Source organism: Larus michahellis, chromosome 3 (assembly GCF_964199755.1).
Source record: "Larus michahellis chromosome 3, bLarMic1.1, whole genome shotgun sequence".
NCBI lineage: Eukaryota > Metazoa > Chordata > Aves > Charadriiformes > Laridae > Larus > Larus michahellis.
Genome location: NC_133898.1, coordinates 108106873 through 108117933, shown reverse-complemented (window position 1 = coordinate 108117933; position 11061 = coordinate 108106873).

Sequence of the window (11061 nt, the reverse complement as noted above, 5' to 3'; positions counted from 1 at the left end):
CCCTGTTGATAAACAGAACTGCTTCAGATATTCAAATGTTATTAAATAAATAAGCAATAAATAAATTACTTATTTATCTTCCCAGTGGAAAATGTTTTTGATAAGTTGCTGAATTTGGCCCCTAACAACTTCTGTCAAACAGGACAACTTCAAGAAAACAGGGAAAACCAGATCCTATTTTCAGTTACGCTTATAGTTATTAACAGGACTGATATCAAAATCTGATCTGAAGTCTTTACATTAATCAAAATTTTAATAGATGCAATCTCCAAAATTGTAGGAACATATAATTGTTTTCCAGTTCATTTAATGAACATTTGCATTTCGAAAAACAGGCAGCGGGTTCATCAGGTATGCAGGTCATCAGCAGGTACATCAAAATACTTCTAAACAACTGAGATATTTTCATTAATCATGTTTATTTCCATCTTTCAATGCTACAGAAAAAAGTGTGGTTTTGTAGAAGAAATGCACACCACGAATATTTATTTTCTTGAAAAGGATGAGTCTCCCTATGTTCCCTGAAGCCAGGGAACATAGAAGCCAGAGAGAAGATATTTTGAAACTTAGATAATACTTATCTGCTAAGAAATCAAGAACAAGTGGACGCATTTTGTCACAAACCAAAGAGATTCTAAAAGAAAGCCATCATCACTGGGAAAGATGTTTCCTGTTACAGCATATTCTTCAGGGAGGGGATGACATTACCATGAGTATGGACTTATAGACTATTTCTTATAGAAATTAACAATTTCCTTCTAAGATAATAAGATATAACCACATATGAAAATTGAAAATATAGGATTACAGTGTTACGCATTGCAAAATATCATCTTTTTAGGCACGGCAACTTCACAGTACTCCACTGTGTGTGGAAGAATTGAACCTTATTTTCCACTGTCTTGTCTTTGGAGATTAATCAAACCATGTATATCCTTTTAAGTAGTTTGAGCTGCGTGAATTATCTTTTGGTTTGTAGCTAATTCATTCAGCTGTATAAATACAAAATAATGCAATTCAGTAGAATTGCCGTGAATGTTTGTGATCATCAGTAACCAAGGACTTATGAACACAAATACATCAAGAATCAAAAGAATGCTCTAAAGTCATCCATTAATTTTGTTGCACTTACTTGAACAGCAATCTGGATATTATTTGGCAGCAGCAAATTATTATCAACTCTTTTGTTAAGCTTCCAATTAAATAAAGTGATCCTTATAATATACTGCAAATTAAATGTTAGCAAAAGTATGTTAAGTCTCTATTATTTTTAGTTCCCACTTATGCAGAACAGCTGGTTCCCAGACTCTTTACACAGAGCCCCAGAGGAATCCAAATCTGCACAGCGCTATTTCACCGTCTTCCCCAGCTAAAATGAGGTTGAGCCTGTTCTTTGATCTAACTGCAAGCGGAGGGCCAAAGAAAACCGACAACATTTTGGGGAAAATCTGTTTAGCTAATTCATGATACTTGTTCTTGGTATCTCTTTAAATGTAAAAAAAAAAAAAATAATCTTTCTTTCCTGGTGAGGAAAAGAAGGAGTGGAAAAGATGGTGGGTGGCCTTTCAACAGTCTGAGGGCTGAGGTGCAGAACCAGAGACCAGTGGGAACCATCAGGCGCCTTCTGCTTTTGGCCCGCTTTGTCTCCTGACTGAAATGACATCTAAAGGCAGAGCGAGCTGGGGGAGGAGGGGAGGGAGAGGAAAAGGCAGACGGCGTATTTACAAACATTTATCTACTACCTCAAAATTGTAATCTATCTTGTGATAAACATGTTGTATTTTTCAGCCTTCGTGTATGTATTAGGCGTAGGTGGCACAGAGTTGGCAGCAGAGGGCCAGGGCGGGGGGGCTGAGGGGCAGCCTCTGTGAGGAGAGGCCGGGGCTGCCCCGGGCCGGACACAGCCGGTTCCAGCCGGCGCCGACCGACCCCCCTGCAGGGCCCGGCTGAGCCCCGCAGACACAGTGAGGGCACCTCGGAAGAAAGCACATCTAAGAAAGGATAAAAAGCTGCATGACAGTGAGGAGTGATGAAAAAAAAGCGTGAGAAACAGCCCTATGAGCGCGAAGATGAGAGAAGAGGGAGGGGGAGGAGGTGCTCCAGGCGCTGGAGCGGTTGTCCACAGGTAGAGGAACTGGGAATGCAGGAGTGAACTTGAGCTGGGAAGAAGGGGGAGGGGAAGGCGTTGTTTTAATCTTTTTGTCTTTTTTTCTCACCATCCGTATCTATTTTTAATTAAGTTAATTTCTCCCAGCTTGAGTCTGTTTTGACAGTAAAAATAATTGATAAGTGATCTCCCTGTCTTTATCTCGACCCATGAATTTTTTCCATTTTACTTTCTCCCTCTGTCCTGTGGAGAACAGGGAATGAGAGAGTGACTGGGTGAGACTTACACCTTTACGTTTAAACCACCAGAGTGTATGAAAATAAACCCATTATACATGGGATTTGGAAAGAAGAGAGCGCAAGTAATTTTAGGCCTGCATATTATCATTCTGTAAAACTATATTTTTGTTTAATATTTAAAATCTTTATTGGATATAACAAGGAGATGCATTTCACTGGAGAGTTATAATCACATTGCACAGACACTTCTAGAGTGACAGGAGTGGTCTGTTGCAAGGATCCTTGCGCCAGCGTCTTCAGCTGGCTTGGGGGAGATTCCCTGAAATGCAGTTTGGTTCTTATAATCCTGCTGGCCCGTGGTCCTGTGTGACCCTTCCAACATGTGCACGATCCCTTTCTGTTAGTTATATTAAACTATGTAGAAACCATGTATCATGACATTATCATAAATCTTAATTTTTCTGAGATTTGAAGCAGTATGGGAGGAAAAAAAGGCCCTTTTAACACTGATTTACAGAAATGCTATATTTATACTTAGCTAGTTGTGTGTAGAATTTAGCTTTTTATTTTAAAAACAGATTTGGACTCACTTTAAGCTCCCAATTTACTGGGAAGCATTACATCTGAATATTTTTATACCTAACATATGCCTTTTTACAGAATGAAAATACCATTTTGCCTTGTTCGGTAAACATAAGTCCATATTTATTCATGACATTCCCTAGCTAATATTTTTCACCTGATAGGGATATTAAAGTTTTGTTACATTTTATAGCTACCCTACTCTTTCATCTGGTTCAAAACCAGCTTTAATGAGGGAAAATAAGTCCTATTTGTAGTGTAATGATAGGAAGTTTTATGATACTCTCTGCGCTTACTCTTCACTGTAATGAGGTGATTCTTAAATGTGGAATAATGTGTCTTTATTTCCATCAGATGTTGAGGATGAATTTTTCTGAAAAGCAAAGCTAGTCTTGTGTAAAGTTGTAAGTTTATGAAGCTAGCTTTGTATTTGATTATACATATATTTATATGTAATAATGCTTTTCTGCTTGTTGCTTAGGATATTTTCCACTCATTTGAAAAAAAATAGTTCAGATAAATGTTTTTGCAAATCCATGTTACATATTAAAGTGCTCAGAGTATTATTTCTCTGAATAATTTAAAAGATTATTGAAAAGTGATCCTCTTATCACTAATAACAAATTTCCCTTTTGTGAATCATTAGTAATTCAGATCTGACAGTTAGTGGAACATAGGTATTTAAATTGATGCAAATAATTTAATTTATTCTCACTTAATAAACATCTAATTCATTAAAGACCAAACAGCTTGATAATTTTCAGCTAAATCTATCTGAAAGGGATTTTATTTGTTAGAAAGGCTTTGTAATGCCCTGAATAACAGCCATGCAGAAGGTAGCTGTCAAGTCACATAAAACTTGCTTTGGCATCTACACTTGAAAGTAAAAATAAATATTAGGTTTATTAGAAGCTGTAGCCTACTTGCTATTGAATAAGAATATGAAAAAAACTTTTATTAGACACTAAAATGATACACTACTTGGGAGATATAGAAAACAAAAATTATGATGAAAACACAGTCTTCAAATTTTTAAGATCTCACAGAGATTAGCAGAACATTTGTGCTGCAAGCTACAATTAAATTAGTTGCCTGTGCCCACAGAACCTCTTGGGGTTACAGCATATGCTTCTGCACAGAATTTGCTCTCCCATTTCACTGTCTTGATCTTTCCACTTTCCAAACGTATTTATAGGAAATTATTTCATTCTGAGGTCATCATAACTGAATCACCTAATTTTTTATTTATTTTCTACTTACCAGAGCTTAAGCATCCTTTTTTTTTTTTTTCCACAGAAGGCCCATCTGTTCTTACCCAGAACTAAAAATATACTGGGAAGTTATGGAAATTGTGTTTCTGAAAAAGTCTAGGATTGGCCCACTTCAAAACATTCTGCAGAGTTGTAGAAATCTATTTGCGCTACTGCCCCTTAACCCTAACAGGGAAGAGATTAACAGCTTCATATCTGGTTCATATAAAGTTTCAGCAATGCAAATTTATGCCTGCAGATGCATCCTGAAGTTCCTTAAAAGCAGAAAGACAATGGAAATTTCCAGTAGTGCCTGATCCCTTCCTTACAGTGCAGTAACAGCTTAGATGAGATGTGAAGATGCCTGCAGAGCTTTTAGGGCTGCAAGGTAGCTAGGGTTTTAGCTTTTGTTTTAGTTTGGTTTTTCCTTTCTCAGTACTCCTGGCAGCAGGTGAAGTAATTTTTTCCAATACTATAAAATTAACTTCACGTAATAGTGAATATACTTAGTTTAAAGGCACGGATAGCTCTCATCTACAGATTCCCAAAGCTCATATCCTATAAGTGATAACAGGTGGCAGAATCTCATCTTTAAGAAATGATGGTCATCTCTGGGGAGCTCTGTAAGAGATACGTGTGCAACAATGTGAATGCTCAAAATCCATTAAAGTAAATGAAAAATCTCACAAGGCACAGTTGACATCAGTGGGTTTTGTACATAACAGGTAGAGAGAAATCTTTATTGGATGTAAAACATGTGGCTTGAGGAGAGCTCTGACATTTCTTAGCTGTTGAGGATTTGTACAATAATGTTCAAAGGGACTTTTGTTCAAAGAAGTAGCCACTAGTAAAAGATCAGGTTTTATTCAGCGAGACCTCTAATAATGGAATACTATAACTTTCCCTCAGTTTAAACTGAATATGGCATTCACAATCCTTTATCTCTTTCTGTGTTTTCTTATGTGTTTTATGTGTAAGCTGTCTTTTTTCTACTTGTGCTGGTTTTAAAAAGCATGTAGACACCAAGAAAGGCTGTATTTCTGAAAGTAAATAGTTTTTAAAACTCTAAATGCTGGTTTTACAAATACATCCTACAAATATCCTGTCTTGCACTGCTGGGGAAGGCATTTAAAATGAGATGAGATACTCAGAGCAAAAATATTCCCAGCTCTGCACAGCATGGAGGTGGAAATAACACACATTTCTCCAAAGGCATTGCTGGGAGCATGAAAGCCAAAGCAACAGTCACCTCTGTACAAGAACATCAGTACAGTTTATATGCACCATCAAATAGTTCTTTACTGAAAAATCTGTAAGAAATCCCTGAAGTCTGAATAAAGTCTTAAGTGATTCTGATCACAATCACCAGTGACCAGTGATGTTGGAGGAGGAAAGGGAAGATGATCATATTATGGGAACCATGAGCAAAGACAACAACAAAACATGGAAAGGTCAAACTGCTACATTCTTTTCGACACTCCCAGGGAAGTAATTTACTTCAAAAAAAAAAAAAAAAAAAAAAAAGCTGTGGGAGACGAGGTGAACGAGGGATTGAAAGCCCAAACCAAAGGATGCAATCATCCCTTCTATGGGTTGCTGAGAAAAAAGCTAGACACAGCTCAATTCATAGCCTGTAGGGCTCCTATGCTGAAGATAGTCTAAGACAAGACAAAGTCAGTAAGAGAAATTAATTTGTTAAACAAATGACACTGAGTTTAGGGACAACATAGGTAAGGCCTGTTTTCTTACCTGTCTTCACTTTCGCTTATGAATAAAGATATTTTATAGGAAAAAAAAAGGACTAAAAAAAGGATTGAATCACAAGCTAAACACTGCTACAAGCTATTCTTGCAAGCTTTGCAACCACTGTAGCTGTATTGTCTTGCTTTTTTCATGTTTTCTTTCCTCTTCAGTCTCTCCTCTCCTGGATGATGTTTATATCATCCTGACAACGCTTAGACTGAGTGGCGAGATTGGAATGGAATGTCAGACTATACCCCTGCTATTGAATTTCTGAAACAATTTTAAGAGTCAACAGAAAGTCATAGATCAGTAGTGGGTAATCGTTCAGAAATGCAAGTATTTAGTGAAAATTTTTACATTTTAAATTCTGCTGCTTCACAAATCAAAATTTTGTGCTATAGAGGAAAACTGAGATCCATCAGTAATTAGACAAATGTAGAATGAACACACTTTAGCTGTAAAATCAAGTATTAGAGCTTATTGTTTAATTAAAATCTGAATAGTCCACTTACTAGATTGTTTTTGCTCTCTCTCTTTCTATGGCATTTGAAAATGTAGAACACTGACCACCCATATTCTGTCCCTTGTTTTGAAATTTCTAGTTCCTGTTTATAAAATTATTCTGAAAAGTTAATTAATTTTAATAGCTTTAAAAAAAAAAAGTGAAAGATGGTTGAAAAGCCAAAAAATTTAAAATTATTTTCAATCCATTGGTTGACATGTTCAAAAAATTCTAAAATCAGCCGGTGCTGATTTCTTTACATAATCTTGTCCTTACATATTAAGTGGCACATATAAATACCTACAAAACTACATGAATTTTCTACAACATAATTTTTAGAACATGTCCTGAGTAATCAACACATTATATTTTTTATTAGTATTTAAGAATTTGCTTTAAAAGCTAATGTGATTAATCTGTAGAATGGAGAGATGGGAGGTTTTTTTTAAGGATACCATTTTCCTTTAGAAATTTTGCGTACTTCCTTAAACAGTTAATATCATGAACAGTCTGGCCTTAGAAGATATAAGATAAAAAAGAAACAAGAAGTTGTCAAATTGTCATTGCCTAAACTGCAGATCTAAAAAGATTTCATGTAATTGCTGCACAGTATTGTTTATTTTTAAAAGCATCATAACAGTCTGTTTCATACGGCTCATTCACTTGAAAAGAAAATGTGTCTTCTCAAACTGTAAAATGTCCAGTCTGCTGTAAGACTGTATTTTGTGTCACTCAAAATTCCCATTAGCATGATTAAATCAGGACTATAGAAGAATCATTATGCTTGTCTCTGTCCTGAAGTACTAAGGAGTTAATAGTCTTGACTCACAGTAAATCTGTAACGTAAGTCTGGGATACATCTGACCAAACTACAGCTATTCAAAGTTGGACAGCTAGTCTGAGATAGTCTTCTAGGCTTTCTTTATCACCTCTGGAATAGCCTCTCTCCTTTGGGCATTTCATCTCATTTTATATTAAGCACCAAAAGCTGTGCAGAAAGACCATGTGTGACTAGTTTAGACTTGGACATCTTACTTTTTACACAGATGGTGTTGGGTAGGTCACGTCTTCAGTGGTTTTAGGCTTCCTTATCTGGATTTTTTAAGAACACTTTTTAAAAGATAATAATGGGAAAATTAAGAATATGAATAAGTAATAATTTTAAATATTAATAGAGTGGCAGCCTTTTAGTAATGTAATGGTACTTTGTATTATTAGCATAAATTTGGGATTTAAAAATATTGCCTATGTCGTTCTGGCTTTTTTGAGGGCGTAATTGGAAATTGTTGCTTGGGTTATATTTTGTTTCTTATAGGGTGTGACGCTCCCTTTTGTACCACTCTAAACATAAATATGAATTTGCTTGCCAAAGCATTCAACAGGATTACATCAACTTGCTTAGGAGGGAACCAAGAATAGCTTTTGAGCAACGAGAAATTTTAAGTGATGATATTTTTCACAACCAAGAGAAAAGTTCAAATAGATGCAGTACCAGAAGGCAGACAAAAATACAGAGTTCTTCCACCAAAATCTTTGTTAGTGTTTGTGTCTCATATAAAGAACTTCTCAGGAAAATCTGTGCTAGCGGAATAATGCATCTCTGCCTGTGTTTAATCTGGGAATACTATCTGAAGGCTCCCCCCCTATAGCTGAATTATCTTTTGAACTGTCTCAGAAGTGACTCTTTACATCTATTACTCTATTTAATCACCCCACTCCTACCAAGTATACAGAAAAATTTAACTAGATTCTTAGGAAGAAGTCGAAATACGAAGGAACACTAAAGAAAACGGTGTAAGGAAAATGGTGTAAAGGATTGGTTTCAATATTGCTATTTAAATGTTTACTGAATAACTATGCATTCTGAATTTTCTCTGTGTCCTTTGTAGGTGAAAATAACTGACAAAACTGATTAATCAGCTAGTGATTCTTGGATAGTTTTCTGTTACAGAACTGAATAACCCAGAATGGACACTTTTGTTCATAAAGCAGATTTCTGTGAACAGTGTCCTTTGAGGATCAGATCTGATTTGTCCCCTGCTTGGCCTTCTCTTCATATTCGTTAAAGAGACCTGAAAAGAGAGAATGTTTCAGTTGCTTCAACACATATTGGAAGACACTTCAACATCCTCAGTTATTTATAAATAAAAGTTTCCAGGGTGAAAGTTTGGAAATGGCAAGAGAAAAGTGCATTAAGATAAGCTTCAAAGAAGCAAGAACCATGACAGAATAAGAAACCCTATAAAGTTTATCTTGACCTTCAGGGCAGCTTCTAATCCTCACCTAGACATGTGTTTTTGTTCAGCATCTCCCATTTTTGTTCAACCATTCCATTACAAAAAAGCAGACCTGTTTGAAACCGAATGTTCAGAAATTAATTTGCTTTGCATTTATGTCTCAGTGGCATTGTTTTTGTCAGCTGAATATCAGCAGAGAAAATTGGAAGAAGAGGGGACAAGGGCAAATGAAAAGAGAATGCTAAAATCTTTCAACTGTTTTACACCTTCTTCAATTAATTGTATGGTTAAACAATCACTCCTGCTAAATTACATGTATACTGCTTATCAGTTAGTACTCATGAATAATTAATATTCCCTATAAGTCATGCTTTTAATTGTCAGGAACACTTCCTTAAATTTTAAAACTTGGATTAAAATGTGGTTTGTGTGACTGTCTGGATGCCAATATCTAATACTGTGCACATTACAGTGACCCTGAACTCCGCAGTCTCCGAGAGTTTCTCCAAGGCACTCTTTGCATAGACTTGGGTTGATCATGACAGGTCCCTTAAGGTCATCTTTACCCAGGTTTATATCAATATTGTCAGGTCATTTGGTCATGGTGGCAGCAGGGCAGTATATGAGTTTACTTTACTGATGCCTGCATTACCCACTGTGTAAAAACATCATGCCGTTAAATCAAAATAGTTGGACCAGCATGGTCCTGTCTATTGCTTTACTTCAGTCCTTCAAATAGTGATGCTTCTTCTTTTCTCCCTGCACTCAGATGACACATTTCTAGCCGTGGTTCTCAGTGGCAAACAGCAAATGTCTTGCCCTGTGGTATATCCTGAAAGAAGTATATACATAGATTTGTACAGCAGAGTCTGGCCACTGGGCTGTTGCAGAAGCACAGCAATTTCTTTAGGATATTGTGGGTTGCAAAACTCCTCGGATTGGGTAACTCCAATGGAAAGACCAATTACTCTAAAACATTGCAGAGATTAAGTGTGAGGTAATATGTCCGATCAGGTCAGGTGAAGGATTCTCAGGATCTTGAACTACAAAGCAGCATCCCTGATTCTGGGGCTATTACAGCCAAATGCTTAGATCTTTCTTCTAGCAGAGAGGTGATGATGAGCCGCTTACTTAGGTCTTTTTGTTAGTCAGTAGCATAAGAGACTTTTGAAATTCCTTCAACAAATGACAGGACTGGATTGTTGCCCAAAAGAACTGCTTCAGATCTTCAGAGTGAACCTGACCAGGTTTTCTTTTTTTCTGTCTGATCATATGGTTTATTAATGGCAGTTATAACCAGACATAGTGACACCGAAAACGTCAATGTGTATGGGATAAAATTAACACAAAACTGTGTACCCTCACAAGCTCTTTACAAATGTTTGTAAATTCCCAGTTCTTGTCCAGAACTGCAGTAACCCTATTGTCTAAGGCAGTTATAACAGGAATACATTGCCCTAGAAATGCTTTGGATGCACTTCATGAAAGTTTTGGTAAACCCATAGACTTTTACGTAGGTTAAAGATATGGTGACATGTATATGCTTATTAAGTGTTTATTAGGACGAAATTTAAAAGGCAGTGACATGTGCTAGGATAGTTTTGTCTTGCCTGTATTATCCCAGGCTTCCAGCCATGTAGTGGTCATAGTCATACTATTTACAAGTGTGAACCTTAATTCAAGTTATTCCAAGGCTTGTGTCTGAATTTCTCTGCCAGAAACTTTTCCAGTCTTGTATCTTAATGAAGTATACAAGCTAGTAGGAAGGCAAAATGGATAATCAGGGGGCTAACATGAGTTCAAGCCTAGCTAATATGAAAGAAAGTCCCCAGAGAAGGTAGGAAAACCCGTACACAAATCTCTTTTATCATGGCTGCACTGGGAACTGGAACTGTCTCATCATTTTATAACGAAAGTAACTGCTATAAAAACATATCACAAGAAAAATAAAGTTATCCATATGAAGGCATAGAAAAACTCTGGCACGGACATCATGCCAGTGTAAGCAATTGAGTTATTAGCACAAGCTAGAAATGGCTTTGCTATATCTCATTGTTAACTTGAGGAAGGAATGAAATTCATAAAAAAATGTAATTCTGTATTGTTTATCTAAATTGGGATATAACATAGTGACAACAGATCAAGAGATGATGGAAGTATTAGCATTATAGCAAAAGTATAATCTACTGAGACTTTTAACTTGCTTCCTTCATAGAATCCTATTGGACATTTTGAAGGCAATAGAATTAAGGTTTAAGTAGAGAACAGCAGTTCAAAGAGAATAGGAAATCAGTGCTGAGGAATCAAGACAGACGTATTTAGAAAAAGGCTAGAAATTTAACTTTTCTGGACATATCCTGATCTGCTTAAACCTGTACAAATATATACATGTATAATCTAT